General features: G+C 40.7%; 1 protein-coding gene across 1 annotated transcript in view; it reads left to right on the forward strand.

Moving 5' to 3' along the window:
• The window catches only part of PRICKLE2 (prickle planar cell polarity protein 2), a 351,868-nt gene that overhangs the window by 96,148 nt on the left and 235,915 nt on the right, over positions 1–19,805 (forward strand). The window lies entirely within an intron of this gene.

The raw sequence follows: 19,805 nt of genomic DNA on the forward strand, positions 1-19,805 counted from the left end.
TACATAGAGCTGTTGAGACGGTGGCATAATTCAAACCTTGTGCTTAGCACAGAGCCCAGCGTAGATGCGGCTTCAGTTTCCATTAGCCGATGTTGCCATTTTCATCGTTGCCACCTCTGTCCTAGAAACCTTGGGCTGTTCTTGACTCCACGTTTTGTCAATTATCCAATCTACTGGCCAAATCCAGATGATTTCAAATTGTCTTCAGTTTTTCTGTAGCCTAACCCCTCCTTTTTTCTATTCTCACCTCTCTGGCTCGTGCCACTATCCATCTTGCATAGACAACAGTCAGCCTCTTCACTGATCTTGTTGCTTCTCCCCTTCCTGACTTTTCTCTGAGGTGCAGCCAGAGTGATATTTTTATTGTATTTTATTTTTTTGAGACAGAGTCTCACTCTGTTTCCCAGGCTGGAGTGCAGTGGCATGATCTCGGCTCACTGCAACCTCCACCTCCCGGGTTTAAGTGATTTTTCTGCCTCAGCCTCCCGAGTAGCTGCGACTACAGGCATGCACCACCACGCCCGGCTCATTTTTGTATTTTTAATTGAGATGGGGTTTTACCATATTGGCCAGGCTGGTCTTGAAATCCTGACCTCGTGATTCACCAGCCTTGGCCTGCCAAAGTGCTGGGATTACAGGTGTGAGCCACCTCGCCCGGCCCAGAGTGATCTTTCAAATGTACATTGGGTGCTGCTCCCTGGCTTAAAATGCTTTATTGCATTTAGGGTAAAACGAGCTTCTTGCCACGGTTGCCCTGCCTGCTGTGATCCTATAGGCGTCACCTCATGCCAATTTCTTCCCTGCTCACTGTGTTTGAGCCACAGTGATCTCTGGGCATATTGGGCTGTACTTCAATTAGGCTGGGTTCTTTTCTGCCTCAAGACATTTGCACGGTGCTCCTTCTGAATATTCCCAGCTCTTTATGTCGGCAACTTCTTCTTACTTCAGGTCTCAAGCACTAAGAGAGGCCTCACCTGAGCACATCCATCCAAGTCTGTATATTACTTCTAATTGATATCTTATTCTTTCATAGCACAATGCGCTTTGTAATTATTTTGTTTGTTGGCTTACTTGTGTTTTGTCTCACTCTCTTGCCGTAATGTAAAAAACATGCAGGCAGCGACCATCTTTGTTTTATTCAGCAACCTGTCTCCAGCAGCTAGCTCAGTGCCTAACACCATAGCTTATGCTTAGAAAATATTTATGGGATGAGAATGAATGAATGACAAATGAATGGGTGACTGAGTTTATGTTTTTTATTATCCATTCATTTATCCACAGACATTTGTTGAGTAGCTCCTGTAGACAGGACATAAGCTGAGAACCCAAAGAGGAGAAGGGATGATGTTATTTAGGATGCATGTGAGTGTTTTAATTTTCCCAGAGCACTTGGACTGATTTTACTTTTTGGACACAGCAAGTTGTGTAATTGTATAATTTTTCCTTTTCCACATCGGCTGCTACAAACTTAGAACCAAATTTGTGGCCCATACGTCTTCTTGGTATGCAATTTAGCCTCATTCTTGGACCCATTTCATGTTCCCGTCCTCATTTTTCTTTTCCTTTTGTTCCTATTTTTAATTTATGCCATCTTGTATTTTTTATATCCTTATAAGCTGTCTTAAATTCTCTCTGAAACAAGACAAAGTATCAATCAATCAATATATTAAAATGTGAAGAGAAGAGCTTTGTGAGAGGTATAAATAAAGTGCTTCTTGCATGAAAGCGGGAGATATTTCCCATGGCTTCTGTAACCCTAGGGAGCAGGGAGGAGAGGTGAGAGCCTTCTCCAGGGGAGACCCAAACACTTAGTAGGCACAGGAAATATGAATTCAATTGAGAATTTAATTCTAGTAACTGGTTATTTTGCCTGTTTTGACTGCACACTGGAGCTCTAGACGTCGTGCTGTTTTTTCCCATTATCTTCTTTCTCTAGAAGTACCATATAATTTTCAAAATAATCAGGAGTCATCCGCTCTACTTTCTCGGAAAGGCTCACACAGGCTTTCACATAACTCTGTATCTTACTGAATTCTCAGCTGACCAAGGCTGTGATTGATGTGTGCCAGAGTTTGCTTGTTCTCTTCTTCTGTCTGTTGTTGCGTTTGTTTAAGGGGCATTCTGATTCAGAAGTGGATAGTGAGGAGAATCCAAAACGTTTTCTGGATTTGGAGGGCTTTGTAGACAAAATGCCTGTTACCATGGTGAGCTCACCCTTCTCATGGCTCTAAATCCTCCATGTGCCCCCAACTCCCAGATTTGTACCTCCCTGAACTCAGACTTCCATAGTCAGTGGCTGCCTCATTGTCTCCTCTTTGTTGGCTACCAGACGTCTCAAGCTTAATAGGGCCAAAATTGGACTCCTGGTCTTCTCCCCAAATCCCATCCCAAACACAGAAATTGATGACAATTCCATTTATCTCATTTTTCTCAGGCCAAAAACTTTGGGGTCACTTTTGACTCTTCTCTTGCTCTTGCAGCTCACACTCAGTTCACCAGGAAGTGCTGTTGGCTCTACCCTTAAAATATATACAGACCCTGACCGTCTCCCACCACTTCCATTGCTACCACCCTGATTGTGGTCACTGTCATCTCTTGCCTGGATTCCAGCAACAGCATGCCTTCTATCCCAGCCCCCAGAGGGGTCCTTGGAAAGCATGTCAGGTCTCTAATCAAAACCCTCCAGTGGCTCCCCCATCTCCCTCAGTCATCATGTGATCAACAGCTCCTTTCTCCACCCCCAGTTTCTTTCATTTCTCATCTAGTACTGTATTCTCTCAGGCCCACTGTGCTCCAGACACACTGGGCTGTTCGTAGTACCTGGAGCATGCCCCTGCCACAGGACCTTTGCACCAGCTGTTCCTTTTGCCTAGAACGCCTTCACTTCCTTCAAGTTGTTCCTTGGTGTACTTTGACAATCTATTTAAAATTTAACACTCTTTCCCTGGTGTGCTCAGTATCCCCAGTGTACTGCTTTTCTTTATGCAAAGTACTGACTACTTTCTAATATATTAGCATTTACTTAGTTATTTTTTGTTTGTCTGCCCCTGCTAAATGTAGTTACTCCCTTCCTCACTAAATGCAAGGTCAGGAATCTTTTTGTATTCACTGATGTATCCCAAGGACCTAGAACAGAGTCTGGCACATAGTGGGTTCTCAGTAATCCTTGTTGAATTAATGAGTGAAGCATCATGTCTTCTCAAGTGAGAGTGATTTTAATCTCTTACTCTCATTTAACCTGGTGCACTATCCTGCTTTAGGAGGCACTCTATAAAGTTTTAGTTACATGATGAGGCTGGGGCAAATTCCTCCTAAATAAATTGTGACTTAACAGCACCTTCATGTGAACCTCACATAATTCTTTAGTAATTTTTCTTCTTGAGCCTCCTGCATCCATCTGGAAATCATTCCAACAAACATCCATCCTATATAATAGATCACTATTTTCCTTTTTAATATGACTCTGGCTCTCCAGAGCCTTCAGTCAGCGTCAAGATGGATTTCTTATCTCTGTTGCTTCATTAAGAGCATACATATTTGGTTGCCAGTGCTACAGTCCTCCACAGTGCAGTTTGCTGCAACAAAAGAAAGTGTTTGCCAAATGATTTGTCAGCATATGTTATAAAGCCACACAGGCACTCTCTATGTAACTGGAAAATACTGATCCCAATTAGTGACAGATGAAAGACCAAGAAGGAAAGGCTGTGTTGCTTTATTCAAAGGAACTTAAGGGCTTGATGCAAAGGTATAGGGGTGCGGTGGAGAGGAAGAGGGAAAGAGAGGCAGAGAATAGAAAAGGAGCAGATTGTGGGTGATGGAATAACATTCTGGAACCAAGGAAATGGGGATTTAGCATCATAGGTGCCAGTTATCTATCTTCTTGACTCCCAGCATTCTTCAAGGTAATAACCTTTCCAGGCCAACTGGTCTTATGCATTAGCTCTTTGGAAGAGAAACGTTGATGGGCTTTCTGAAATGGCGGTGATTGGAGCTGACCTCTCCAGGAGCAGGAGCTCTGCCTTTGTGTCATGCTGAGCCCCCAGGTGGGTTGGTGAGCTGCGATGCATGCACAGTTGGGGAAGGAGGCCCTAACTCCTGAGGTTGGCAGCCATTTGTGCACTCAGCAGCTTGTTATCCTTCCTGCCTTTGGAAGTGACTCACCTACCCATCGGGAGAGCATGTTATGCGAGCCTGGCCTCTTCTCCGAGAATAAATATTTGACCTGTTGATGTTCTCCAGGCGTCTTCCTAATTAGGAAACTCAGACAGATCTCTAAGAACAAAACCAAACATGGCTTCCCATTGCAGGGCAAAGCTGCTTTCACTTGTGTTAAATACCAAAGCCTGCAGCATGGAGATGGTTGGTGTCTCAAAGGCATCTTTTAGGCTCATCTCCTGTGAAAAAATGTAATAGTGGCATTTTCATTTGCTTCCACTGGGAAAACAGAACTTCCCGTATCAAGACCAAATATTTATTGGATAAAAAGTTTCCTTTGTTTACCCTTCTTTGGGCAATGTCTGCCTGTAGTTGTAGATGCTTTCAGGACAGACACATATATCTTTTCAGGTGGTGAGGTAGCTGATCTCTAAATTAATTGACCCGTGAGGGATGATACTTTTTTTTCTAACGTTTTGCATGCCTGGGGGTGCTGTGAAAATAGCCTCTTGTTCATGCTGAAGCTCCCTGGAAGGTTTTTAAATTGAGTGAACTCAAGAGTTTACAACGGTTAGGTCATGGAGGGGTTTTTTAATTGTGTGATGTAGCTGAGAAGATATCTGTAAGAGGACCTCAGACGTCTGAATCACAGACTAAATGGGACACTCAATGTGCTCATCTTGTCATGTGTGGTTTGGGGTTCAGACTCCTCTACTTCAAGTTACTGTTCTTTAGCCAACAGTTTCCTCTGGATGAAAACCAGCCTTCTCCCCACTCTCCCTCTCTTGTCAACAGGAAGATATTTTACATTAAGAAAAGATTCCTGGGAAATGAAGAAAGAGAGCTGGGAGTTGGGCTGAAAAACTGCAAACGGTTCTCGAATCAAGTGATTTTTGTCTTTCTGTCTGGTTGGCAAGGTGACTTCACCCACATCCCACTCACACATTCATCCGAGAGTACGTCCAAGCTAAGGATACAAAAGGCAGTCTGTGGCAACACGTTCCATAGAACAGCTACGATGAACATTAAACATGTTTAATTATCAGCCCAGATGTATATCCTGTGTGTTGGATAGCACAAATCTAGCAGAGGAGGGATGAGAAACAGGCTCTTCTCCGTGGTTAATAATGTCATATCTATCTTTGGGTAGCATCTGATTACAACCGTGTCTATTATTTAAAAGGTTCTTTAAAAAAACATGACCACAGGGGAAAATGGAGTGGCTGTTCTCTTCCTGCCGTCTGCAGATTATGTTTTAATCATGCCGCATCTAAAGTTGCAGTGTTTTCTCATGAAATTTGTCAAAACTAATAAGGCAATTTTCTAACCTATGGTAACCCCACTTAAGTGATTTATGTAATTACTTAGGACAACCCAGGCCTGCTCAAGGTTTTTAGGCCATGTTATTCTTTTTCTTTATTCCCTTCAAGACCTACTTGGGATGAACCAATACCCCTAGGTTAATCACTTCCACTTGAATCTTATAAATGTGTGTGCAGCTGCATTTTCAAAGGATGAAAACATTACTGTTTAGACAGTTAGGTTCATTTATATAGAAGGAGATTTTAATGAGAACAGCTTAGAGGGCATGATACTTTTAGGGTCTGGGGAGAGAGTTAAATGAGAGAGAAGCAAGACCTCCTTGAAGCTGCCGTGGTCCTAGAAATCTAGATTACTAAGCTGTGAAGGTATGTAGCCAAGCCTGGGGTGGTGGAGGGGCAGGGGGGCGGAGGGTTGTTGGGGAAGCTTGCAGGGAAGAAAGCATTCTTGTCAGACTGCGCTCTGTGGAAGGCTGGGGCCCTACCTCTTCCCTGAATGGGTAATGACTCATGGTGGCATACCAAAACTCAAAGCAAGGGTCAGCAAACTGTAGCCCGTTTTCGTAAATAAAGTTTTATTGGAACACAGCCATGTGATTTGTTTCATTATCATATGTGGCAGCTATTGCGTTACAGTGGCAGGAATGAGTAGTTGTAACAGAGACCATATGACCTCCAGAGTTAAAAAGATTTACTATCTGACCCTGAAAAGAAAGAGTTTGCTAACCCTTGAACTAAAAGGATGGATTTTTAACTTGTAGGCCACAATTTCCCAAGGGCATCCATTGATGGGCATCAGTGTAATGAATCCCCTGAAGTTATATGCAGAATATTTTATATCTGCACATGCCCACATAGGATTTTCTGGCGAGAGAGCGCATGGATTATAATAGGTTTTCCAACGTGTCTATGATCCTAAGATGAAGATCCTTAACTTGAAAGGATATGCAAATTTTACCCCAGTTTACACTCTTGACTTCTGCTTTCCCTTGTATTCTTTTTTTATCCTAAACTCTTTAGGCTCCTGCTAAGTAATTGGTCTGAAAAATAAATTATGTCTGAAGTCTAACAGGAAAGTATTTTATTCCATAAGAACAGTTTTATTTTAACCAGGGCCTTTCATGCTAGAACCTTAAGGTGTATGTTGTAGGGACAGCATGAGAAACTGGATCACAGACGGGGTGGGAGAGGAGGCTGCATGGCCAGGAGACTGCTGGCTGGAGGGTTGTGGAAGTTTGCATCCTGCCTAAGGAGACGGTAAGGGCAGTTATCTTTCTGGCCAAATAAGGACATAAAACCGTAACAGTAGCTTCTCTTTAACAATGTGTAAGGCAATATGCTGAGCATGTTATATGAAATATCTGACTTCATGCTCAACATCCCAGCAAGTGGATGTCTATAGTATTAGAACAGTGGCCAGCACAAAGTATGCACAATGTAATTGTTAGTGATTGATTACATTTATCATCCTCAGCCTCACCATTCCCATTTATCATTTGAGGAAATTGAGGTTCAGACTTATTCAAGATTTCCCAGCACCTAAATAACAAAGGAGGAACTGGAAGTTGGGTCTGTCAGTTTCAGAGAAACTGGAAGCCAAGTCTGTTCAGTTCCAAAGTTTTCACCTTTTAAAAAACCCTATTCTGACCAACTCCACATACCCTGGTACGTGGGTCCTCTTTCAAAAGGCACCCAGAAAGGCTCCTATGATATTGGTGTTAAGAGACACGTCTTCTCCCACATTTCCACCTTATCTCACTTCCTTGAGAACCTTACCTTGAGTATCTTGGTTCCAAACCAGTGGGTCTCAAGCCTCGCTGTCCATCAATGCCACCTAGGACAGATTCTCAGTTACCATGCCAGGACCTTCTGCATCAAAACCTCTGGGGGCGGGCCCTGGAAATCTGTGTATTTCATTAACTTCAGTAGGTAGTTATGTTCTGGCCCGCCAAGCATTGGTCCATCAGCTGCCACTTGGACACCCCTATTCTAGATGCCACGTGGACTCTGGCCATGTAAGGCCATCGGGGTGAGGGCAGGAGTGTGTAACTGCTGCTAAGAGCTGACTGCTTGAACCAAGGTGACTCACCCCCCTTTTGGAAACAGGCAAGATGTTCCCCTTTGCAGTTGGGTCCTCCTGTCCAAACAGAGCCAGCAGTCTGTGGGTGGTCCCAGGCATGCAGGAGGGCTCCCTTCTGGCAGAGCCAAGAAAGAACAGGCTGAGATGCAGTTGGTTCTTAGGAAAGGAATAGAGAAAGGTGGGGGTGGTTGGCCCAGAAACAGCAGGATTAGGAAGTCATTCGGATCTCCAACTGGAGCTGGAGGAGGAAGAATTTTTGTTTTTTCCTTTAGGCCTCATTTTAAGGTCTTTACTACATCTTCATTTAATTCATAAGAGCCATGGAAGTTTAGAACTGTCCTGAAAAAAAAAAAAAAAAAAAACAGAGAGAAAGTAAAGAAACACACATTATAACAAATTATAGCCCTGTAGTTTAAATCCTCGCAGGTCTAAATTACGTACTGACTGAAAAAATGAGAGGAGAAGTCTACAGGGTTGGAAATGGCTGTGGAACACAGCAGGCGAGCTTGCCAGATTCTCCATGAGAAATCTGCACCCCTCTCAAAACAATTAGGGCAAGGTGCTCTGTGTGTGCGTGTTTGTGTATGTACATATTTGCTAGTCTGCAATGGTCTGTTGCGGGGGTCGGAGCAATTAACCTTGTTTTTCCTTTTAGCTAGAGGTTTGGAAAGAACTTGCAGCATTTAAAATTTGGAAAGTGAACAGGGAGCAGACGTATTTATGTTAAACTCGATATTTGAGAGTCTTCTTTCCTCCGAAGCAACATAAGTAACTACCAGTGGGAATTGAGTACTTTGAGTCATGCATGTAGATTTCTGTCTGGCTTTTCCTGGTGAGCTGATGTCCTTGGAATCTCAGGGGTATACGAAAACGTCATTCCTAGTGTTTTGCTAAAGCGCTGTTCCCCTACGTTAGCTCATGCAGTGGGGGATGTCATCAGTGAAGTGTAAATTGCCCATAATATCTTGGCTAATTAAATTATTAGACAAGATCCTTTCACAGTCTAACTTATCTAAATTATTTGCTGCTCAAACCCATCCAGATGGAAAGTTTGGATTAGGATGCAATGTCATGTTCTGTTAGTATATGGATTTAAGAAGAGATGGCGGATGGAGTCAGCCTAATTAAAATGAAAATCTCATTAGATGAGGAGAAAGAGAGAAATTCAGTGTCACACTTGTAGCACATTAACAATCACTTCTCTCTCAACCATCTTCCTTTGGCTGAATTGTTCTTATTTAGAGACCAAGACCCAAGCTCAGTTGGCTTGCTGGCTTCTCTGTCCCTTGGGGAAGGGGGACCAAACTAGAAGCTTGACTCTTCCATAGAGAGTATCAGAAAATTCCAGGGAGAGCTGGCTTCAGAGCTGGTGGCTGTGTTAATTATAGCCCAGGGCCTGGAGGGACCTCATTGCCTGGCCACTCATCATCATGTTCATTTTTCCTCAAGAATAAAAATATTTCTGTTTATAACAGCAGGCGGGTACCGTAGTGGGGCTGGGCCAGGCTTAAGGGGAGCCATTGAGCTCCAGCCTCTGACCTGAATCATTAGAACTCTCTTTAGGATGGGTAAATAATGGAAGTGGCCCTAGGCCCTTATTTTTATCCAACAGCTTTATTGAGATATTATATATTTCACGTACCATACAAATCACCCATAAAAAGTATACAACTCAACGTGTTTTGGTGTATTCACATGGTTGTTCAACTGTCACCATTAACTCCAGAACATTTTTATCACCCAGTGATTAGCATTCACAGCCAGGCACGGTGGCTCATGCCTGTGATCCGAGCACTTTGGGAGGCCGAGGTGGGAGGATCACCCAAGGTCAGGAGTTCCAGACCAGCCTGACTAATGGTGAAACCCCCTCTCTACTAAAAATACAAAAATTAGCCAGGTGTGGTGGCAGGTGCCTGTAATCCCAGCTACTCAGGAGGCTGAGGCAGCAGAATTGCTTGAATCTGGGAGCCAGAGGTTGCGTGAGCCAAGATCGCACCACTGCACTCCAGCCTGGGTGACAGAGCAAGACTCCATCTCAAAGAAAAAAAAAAAAGATGAGCATTCACCTTTCCCTCCACCTCTCCCTCCCTGAGCCCTAGGCAGTCCCCAATCTACTTTCTCTATGGATTTGCCTATTCTGGACATTTTGTATAAATTGAATCATACAATGTTCAGTCTTTTGTGACTGGCTTCTTTCATTTAGCATAGTTTTCAAGGTTCAAACATGTTGGAGCCTGTATCAATATGTCATTCCTTTTTATTGCTGAATAATATTTCATTGGATGGATATACCACATTTTGTTTATTGAAGTGTTGGTGGGCATTTGGGTTGTTTCTGCTTTTTAGCTATGCTGAATAATGCTGCCATAAACATTCATGTACAGGTTTTTGCATAAATATATGCTTTCTTTTCTCTTGGATATATTTCCTGGAGTAAAATTCCTCGGTCATATAGTAACTCCTTTTATAACATCTTGGGGTCAAACTCTTCCAAAGTGGATGTACCATTTTACATTCCCATCTGCAATGTATGAAGGTTGCCAGTTCTCTGTATCATCACTAATGCTTGTTATGGTCTGTCTTTTGATTATAACCATCCTAATGGTTGTGAAGTCACATCTCATTGTGGTTTTGATTTGTATTTCCCTGATGGCTAATGATATTGAGCATCTTTTTATGAACTTATTGGCCATTATATATCTTATTTTTCTGAGAAATGTCTGTTCAGATTCTTTGTCCATTTTTGAGTCATTTATCTTTTTATTGTTATGTTTTAAATTTTTTTGTATATTCTACATTCAGGTCCCATATGAGATATATGCTTTGCAAATATTTTATTGCCTTCTATGGATTATCTTTTCACTTTCTTGATGGTATCCTTTGAAGGATAGATGTTTTTAATTATTATGAAGCCCAAATGATCTATATTTTTTTGTCACTTGTGATTTAGGGTCATATCTAAGGAACCATTGGCTATCCCAAGGTCATAAAGATTTACTCCTTTATTTTCTTCTAGAAATTTTACAGTTTTAGCTCTTACATTTAGGTCTGTAATCCATTTTGAGTTAATTTTTATGTATGGTGTGAGAAAGGGGTTCAACTTCTTTATTTTGCATGTGGGTGTCCAGTTGTCTCAAAACCATTTGTTGAAAAGATTATTATTTCTGCCATTGAATTATCTAGATACTTTTTCCAAAAATCAATGGACAACAGATACATGGGTTCATTTCTGGTCTCTCATTTATATTCCATTGATCCATATGTCTGTCCTTATTTCAGTGCCACACTGTCTGTATTATTATAGGTTTGTAGTAAGTTTTGAAATAGAGAAATGTGACTCTTCCTGTCTTGCTCTTCTATTTCAAGATTGTTTTGGCTACTCTGGGTCCCTTGAATGTCCATATGAATTTTGTCAATTTCTGCCAAAAAGAAATCAATTTGTATTTTCACCTATGCTCCAAATTTAAGATGGTCCCAAATTTGTTTTCTGTAGGTGGGAACTCGGGTAGGTGGTTCAGAGAGAGCCTAAAGAAAATGGGAGATGCAAGATGAGCAGCTGCCTTTTCTTGCTAAGGTTAATGCTTGCACATGCACACACACACACATGTGTGCACACATATGCACACATACCTCTCAGCCTCCTTCATGCAGGTAGGTCCAAATTTTCATTTACCTTCACTGTCACCTGAGTGACACTATGAGCACACAACCTGCTATTGTGTGTGTGTTGGGAGTAATATCATTGTTCCCATTTTACAGACCATATGAGTCTTAAGTGAGATGACGTCAATAGTTTATCACACTGTCTGGCATACAGTGAGCACTTGATACATGTTTGCTGTTGCTGTTGTTAATGTTTTCATGAGTGGTATCAGTCTCAAGGAAGCAGCAAGTCCTTATACAAAATACGGACTTCAGTAGATAGTCTTTCGTTATATGACACAGGAAATCCTTCTCTTTGCCTGCTCTTGAATTTCCTCTTAAGCTCAGACATTAAGAAATCTAGAGCAACATGTCTCAAATTTTAGAGTATAAGAATAACTTGGGGAACTTATTAAAATGAAGATGCTGGAGTGGGGCCTGAGATCCTGTATCTGTAGCAAGCTGCTGGGTGATGCCAGTCTGAGCAGTAAGGTGGCAGAGGTCCCGGTGGCACACCAAGGTAAGATGTGTTCCAGGTGGTTTCTGCCACTGGGGCAGACTGGAGACCAGGAGGAAAGACTTGAGTCAAATGAAGGTGAGAAAGCAACACCTTGAGACTTGGATTATCCAGTTCGTTGTGACTGAGATTGTTTTCCTTTTGCCATCCTGCATTTTTTGATAGGCATTGCCTGAGTCAGGGGTCTCCAAACTCTTTAAATTGCACTCTCTCTCTCTCTCTCAGTAGAAAATGTTTGAACGTAGGCTACCAATCCGTGTATATTTACTTATCCATAAATTATATACGCATATTCCTATTATTAGCTAAAATATGCAGTACTTGCTTTGCATGGCAGTATGAAACCACAAAAATAACATTGCAAGCCAAAACTTTGCAAAAAATCTTAATAAGCAGTAGGAAAAAATTAAATTTTTACTGTGACCTTTAAAATTTTTTTTAAACCATTAAAACTTTATTACTGTTGGTTATACCTGCATAGGGAAATAAGAAAAATAGTAAAATGAATATTTAGTATACTGCAATTTAAAATTAGTAACATTGAAAATCAAAATGTTTTATTTCTTTGTAAAAAAATGTATCAAGAGTAGTTGAATAGTGCTTATCTTTCTCTTTGTCACATTGTCTGTGACACAGAGCAGGCATGTTTTCTATAGCTTAGCAAATTGTCATACTTCTTTTAAGTTGGGATTAGCTTCCGACATTTTATGTTTTGTAGTTTGAATATCTTGACATTTCTCTGAGAGTTTACCAGAGGGAATGACACTGACCAAAAACTCTACATTAAAGAAACGCCCAGAGAAATTTCAAGATATTGAAATGTGACTTCTTGTCACAATCACTTTCCTATTTACAACAGTAAGTTTGCCTTATTACATTCTTCTGGCTGCATAGCCAAACCCTGTTGACTACTAATGTAATGTAGATATAACATCTATTATGTTCTATTTAAATAGAATAGTTATTAAATAGACTTAAGAATAGTTATGTTCTATTTAGACGATAAATAGAATTCTATAATTCTATTTTCTATTTGAATCTCACTCTCAGCATGATCACTTTTTGGTTTTTGCCTGCACTTTAAATTTTGGTGACCAATTCACTTACTTTTAAAAAATGTCGCATAGGTGTATATCACTGGGAGACAAGGAGGCAGCACAGCTACATGCTTTGCTGTCAGAGAGTGAACCAAATAACAGATATGCAGTGACCAATCATTGACAGACTTTGAAAAAAGGAAATGTGACTGGTCACTGATCACAATACACATTTGTTATTTTTCTTTTTATTTTTTTGAGATAGAGTCTTGCCCTTTCTCAGGCTGGAGTGCAGTTGCACGATCTTGGCTCACTGCAAACTCCGCCTCCCGGTCTCAAGCAATTCTCCTGCCTCAGCCTCCTGAGTAGCTGGGATTACAGGTGCCCACCACCACATCCAGCTAATTTTTGTATTTTTAGTAGAGACGAGGTTTCACCATGTTGGCCAGGCTGGTCTTGAACTCCTGACCTCATGATTCACTCACCTTGGCCTCCCAAAGTCCTGGGATTACAGGCATGAGCCACCATGCCCAGCCCCATTTGTTATTTACATAGCAATTTGTGGACTGAAGCAGTGAGCTTGTACTTCATGCAAATTACTCACAGTTAAAATACCATGGAAACTGAAATTGGAATCATGCTGGGAGACTGATGTTATTTAACTAAACTAGGGTAACTAATATTTATACATATAGGAACTGTGCACATTGAGGACTGTCTCTATTCCAAAGCATGACATAATACTAAGTCAAGGTTCATAGTCAATAATAGTATGTAAAATATATACTTTAAGAGCCATCTTGAAAATTTTGAGTTTTTTTTCTTTTTACCAACTTATGGTTACTACTTCTTGGAATTGTTTTTACTTCATAATGTGTCATTCAAAGCGTTTATATTAGGAGTAAAAAATGCATCAACTCAACCCCTCCCTTGTTTTCTTGTGCTTGCATTATTACAATTATACCCTGTCTAAAGATTTTTTTGTAACAATCTGTTTAGGTCATTTGTAAGGGTTAGTTCAGTAATATCAGATAGCTACAAATGCATAAATCCAGTTAACTTGGCAAACTCCACAGTATGTCACAGGACACTAAAATCTAATCCTCAGTGTCCCCACTGTCGCCTATCCCATAATGTGGCACTCCCACCCTTTTTTTCAAGGCATGCCACAGGACCGTCTGACAGCAAAATCAAGTGAAGACCTCAATGTCAAGCCATGTATTAAATCTGTAAAGTCTAATCCCTTAAGTTTTAGGTAAAAATTAATTTAAAGATACACTTTAATGTTGTCACTTAGTCCTCCATCCTAAACATTTGAGTTATACTTGAGTTGTGCTCCAGCTAATGGAAGGATCCTTTGCTAGAAGGAGGAAAGGCTGTGTGCCTCTCTGATGCTGGCATGATGATTGGCACTTGAAGGTCTTTGAAGGTTCACAATTCTTGCATAACAGATTCACCTGGGGAACTTTTTAAAAGTACTGATACTGAAACTCCCCAGACCCTTTAAATAAAAATCTCTGGGCATGGGGCCCAAGAATGTATTTGTATTTTTAAAGCCCATAGTTGGTTCTAATGCACAGATAGGGTTGGGAACTACAGCTCCATGGGGAGGAAGGTCAGTCTCTAGCAAAATCTTCCCTGTACTGCCAGTCTTGAAGGACCCTAGTTATTAGATATTGGGGCATCCTCCTCTAACAAGCAGGTTTTGTACTGCCTTCTTATTAATATATATTTGTCAGAGAGAGTGGCTCTTGCAGGCACATAAACACTAGTAGAAGAAAGTTAGCTAAATGTGCAGTCATTTCTGGTGGCTCTGCCCTTCGAGGATGGCTTTGATTATAGTAAAACCATGCAAATACTGGAATGGGCCTTGTCCTCTTTACAGTGTTGAGCTTTAGTTTTTTATCTGAAGTTTGTTCTACAATTAAAATCGAAAGCACAAGGCAATCCCGGTGAGTAAGAGTTGCTACAATGACTATACAACAAAAGATAGTGTTATCCATCAAGAAGTTCGGAAGCAAAATGAAGTACAGTCAGTTCCCCAAAAATGGGGGCCAGGGATACCCAAGAAAGGCAGAGTTGCTTTCTGTAAATAAACATTTGAAGAGTTTGGTGGAGTTGTCTAAGGCCTCAAATGTGCTGCAAAGCTAGGCTCTTGGTTCCCAATTCCCTGCCTATGCTCCTGGACATGTTTAATGGAGAATATGGCCTGAGACCCACCTGCATCTGAATTACCAGGCAGTTCGTACAGACTTAGACTCTTGGGCTCTGCCCTAAGCACGTTGAATCAGAACGGGGTGCTAGGGAGGTTGGGAGTCCATTTTTAACAAGCTTCCCAGGTATATGCTCATTTAAGCTAGCTAGAGTTGGACAATTATGGTCCTGGCTTAGCTACCACTATGCATTATCATTCCACCCCTGCGTACATCTCCCCAGTCAAGTTCTAGAATTTGAAGAGTGAATAGGAAGGGTTTCTGACACTCTTACAGGATTGAAAACTGGACTTATATTTTGAATACTGGACCAAAAGAATTATGTCTCTTTGGCAAGAGGAATACTTTCTTTTTCTAATTGTATTATTATTTTTAGATATAAGGTTTTGTTATGTTGCCCAGGCCGGACTTGAATTCCTGGGCTCAAGTCATCCTCCCACCTCAGCCTCTCAAGTAGTTGGGATTATAGGCATGTGCCACCATGCCCAGCAAGAGGAATATTTTTGTGAGAAATATTTATAGAAAGAACTAAGTTTTTCATCATACATACAAGTAAGTTGAAAAGTTACTAAAACTATAATGGACACTTAGATTCACAGCCATGACAGTCAACCAACCAAGCTTTGCATGACTTAGAGGGAAATGGGGGTCTTTGGATTTGGTCACATCTTGCCTCTGCTACTTATTAGTTGTGAAAAATTGGACAAGCTATTTAAACTCTCTGAGTCTTGGTTTCGTCATCCAAAAATGGGGATAGTTATATCCATCTTGAGGGACTACTGTGAAGATTAGGTTGGAAGATAAATGCAAAGATCTCAGTAAAAGGGATGCTATTTCTATTCTGGAACTGAAATTCTTCTTTTCTATTTATTGAGCAATCAGATAATATTTTAAATGTATTGTCTGAGTTGACTAAAGAAAACCTTAGGTGAACTCTTGTGTAGAGGGACAAAGATTTTTACAAACTGACAACACCCACGAAGCCTCTACTCTGACATTATTATGTGGTTACAATGTGGTAAGAGGTACAAAGAAACTAAGATGCCGTCTTCTTTTTACACAAGTGGCTCGTAAGTCCAGCTGGGGAGAAGACCGTGATAGTAACAGCCTTTCTTTAGTTTGTCTTTAGAATTGTCACTTTCTAGTTTCCAGTGTGGTATGATATGTTATCCTCCTGGCAGCCTGAGGAGAGTAGACAGGGCAGCTGTGATTCTCATTATCATCTCCATTCCATAGGTAAAGAGACTGCAACACCGAGGGCTTCTACCTTGACCAGTGCAACTAATATCCAAATCTTAAATTTTTCCCATCCTCCCTTTATCCACCCCAAAACATTCAGAGAACACAAAGCCATGTAGCTAATGGCCAGGTGTACACCTTGCCTTTTGATGGATCACGTCTCTTACACCCAGTAGCCTGGCGTGCTTTGTTTCCAGGTGCAAAGTTCGACCTGTGCTGACTTCTGAAATGGTCCACGATGTTGTAGAGGGCTCTGGAATTTACTTATTGACATTCTTTTTTAAAAGAACTCTCTCTGCCTTGGCGTTTTCATTCCATTCCATGTCAAGTTTGTAAAAGCGCATACCACTGGCTACAACTCCTCTCCTTAGTGCGGACTTGACAATAATGAAAGCACATGTAAAATCAGTGTATCTGTCTTCCAAGTATTTAAAAAAAAAAGGTGGGGGGAGGTGTTTTCTTGAAATTGAATTAGCTGCTGGAATCAAGAATGCAGTAATTATTTTAAGAAATTCACATAGACTTTTTTGAATCTGTTTAAAGAGGTCTACAGCTGCTTACCCCCCTCAGACTAGAATGCTGTGGCTTTAATTAGGGAACATTTGGTAAGTTGCATACCTGGTCAGCAACATCATCATCATCATCAACATCATCATCCTCTTCTTTTTCATTATTATCATCCCATATAGCTCCTTTACATCATGACCGTTCTTCAAGGACACAAATGTTTTTCTTTAATAAGCACCAAACCTGTTTTTTCTCTTCCTCCCGACAACCTTTCCGTTTTTGTTGCTCTGGGATTTGGCAACCCAGTTTAATTTATGATGAGAAGACACTCTGGAAAATTGAAATGAGATAACATGACTTGATTGGGGGAAGAAAATAACTTCATCTTAACTCTTGAAGCAGAAGACATCAGGTTCTCTAATTCCTTCCTTTCGTCCTTGAAAATAGAACATCAGCCACAGAGCGCACCTGTGCTGAGTTCGAAAATGAATCTGTGGCAGCCGTTGCCAGAGTAGCAATTAGATAATTAAAGCTAAATTTCACCTGCAGAGGCAGACTGCAAAATACCAGCGGTTTGACCTTCCACACTTGGGGATGAGGTAAATAATCGACGGGCGGTGGAATGATGTCACAGAATTGGTATTAGCGGGTAAATCAGGCAGCAGCGTTGTTCTGACCTCCACAGCCTGGGGCACTTTGGCTGTGGTGCATAATTCGACTCCTATTTGTCTACTTTTCATCAGTGATAGAGGAATGTTACACTTTCCCTTCCTCCTCCTAGAGCTGTAAATAACCAAGGAAGTCGCCCAGCCTCTTACTCTGTCGTTTGTTTTTTAGAGAGCTTACCATAGCTGGAAAGATCCCCTTGATTTGTTTAGTGAATTTTTTTTGTCTTCTCCATGCTCCTCCACTCCCTCACCCCAAATGTAAGCTCCACAAAAAGAGATGTTCTCATCTGTCTTGGTCTCATTCTGTATGCCCAGTTCCCAGTATGTCCCCCTGGTATGTAGCACGTGCTCAATAAACATTTGTTGCATAAATGTGTTAAAAATACTCTTGACACACAAAGGAGAAATCACAAACCAACAGCCTAGAGGCCAAATTTGGCTTGCTAACTTCTTTTCTGTTTGTGTGTGTGGTTTTTTTTTTTTTTTTTTTGGCTTGTGTAGTATTTTTAAAAATATTGTATTAGTGGCCAGCATTTAAATATAGTGAGCCCTCATACAAAAGACCACATTTCTGGCTCCTCTTGTAATTCAGTCAGAAGATCTAGAACACTGGACCAGCCTTAGAAGAGGAAGAATAGACTAGAATGGTGATTCTCAGAGTGTTCCTGGATCACCTGGGAACTTTTTAAAGATGCATTTTCTCAGTCCTTCCTCCTCTACTGACTGAATTGGCCCTGACCATTTTTATTTTAACAAGCCCTTCCACGCTAAAATTTTATTTTAACAACCACTTCAGAATCACTTGAAGTGATTCTGATGCACCATAAAGGTTGAGAACCACTCATTGCCCTTAGTGAATAAAGAAGGCTGATTGGCTTTGGAAATAGAATATCAGGATTTCAATTCTGGTTTTGCCGCTTCCTAGCTGTGTGGGGTCAGACAAACTGTTTAATCTCATTGTGACTCTGTTTGCTCATTTATAACCTGGGAATGATAATAGGACCTTCCTGCTAGGGTTATGAGGATTAAATGAGTTCATATGTGTAAAGTCCTTAGACCCTTAGAGTGATAACATAACAATGGTTACTTGCTGTTAATGTCAGCTGAGGCTTAGCAAGTAGGTGCCTGCCTAAGATGGAACCTTCGCTGGATTGCCACTTTATTAGGACACCATCCAGCACGCTTTCCTTTTTCATGTGACCTGCCTTGTCCCTGTGGGCTTTCAGGTTGTCATGCCTGATGATGTGAGATGGCATGCCCAGTTGTCAGCAACGATTCCCATACCCACCCATTGTAGAGTAACATATATTGTGTGCGTACTGTGTACCAAGCACTACACGAGGCCCTTAGCATACTTTATTCATTTCTATTCCCCAGCAGCTCAACAAGGTTAATATTGTTATTCTCACTTCACAGATGAAGAACTGAAGACTCAGAGAGGTTAAATAATTTGTTTAAACACACACAGCTGGTAAGTGGCAGCGCAAGCATCAAACCCAGGTATTAAACTCTGTTTTGTTTTCTTTTCATGCGTGTTTCCAAAATATTGAACGCATGCCACAGTAGCTTCCAGATGATTTCATATTGGCATCGAGATGGTTTTAAGTGGTGAAGAAGGTGGTTTTAGTTGGTATAAAAGTTCTGCATTAAATTAAAGTACGTAGCAAAAAGTTAATATACTTTAAGTTCTCCCACAAACTTGAGGGGAAAGTCTGAGTTGGTGCTGATGAGGTTTTTTTTCCTTTTACATAAATTCCAGTGCAATAATAATATTTAAGATTATGCATTTTAGTTACATTAATTGAAGGTGTCTTTTTAAGAGACTGGCATAAACAAACTAGGAAAAGAAATTCTGTATCTAAATTGGCACTTAGAAGCATCTAGAAAGGTTTTCTTTTATTTTGAAACATAATTGAATTAAATGCCAAATATTTTTATTTAACCATTTCTGATGGAACTTGTACTAAAATAGTTTGTCAACAGTAACCAGCACAGGATATGGCGTAAAGTAAGTGTTCAGTAGAGGTTTTCCTGAACTAAAGTGGTTCGTGTACTCTTGAGCCTTTTCAAATGACGTATCTGTTAGTTTGATCTTGATTTAGAATTACGAGATTGTTAACAACTCTCCATTACTTGTAATCTCCTTTAAAAAAAAAAAAGAGAGAAACAAAGGCCCACCCCTTTCTAAACAGGGGTGTCTAGAAAAATTGAATAAGTTTTCAAAATTTAATTTTTACAAGTTATATTTATGGCAAGTAAAAATGGTTTTCATATATAATAATTTATTACGTAAAACTTTCTATTCAAATAGTTTTTTTTAATATAACCAAAGCCAGTTAAAACTATGCTCAATAAATAATATTAAGGGTGGTCTGCAGATACGGCATATGTCATGAAGATGGGATGGCAATGCCAGATGTGTGGAAAC

Source organism: Nomascus leucogenys, chromosome 21 (genome assembly GCF_006542625.1).
Source record: "Nomascus leucogenys isolate Asia chromosome 21, Asia_NLE_v1, whole genome shotgun sequence".
Classification (NCBI taxonomy): Eukaryota; Metazoa; Chordata; class Mammalia; order Primates; family Hylobatidae; genus Nomascus; species Nomascus leucogenys.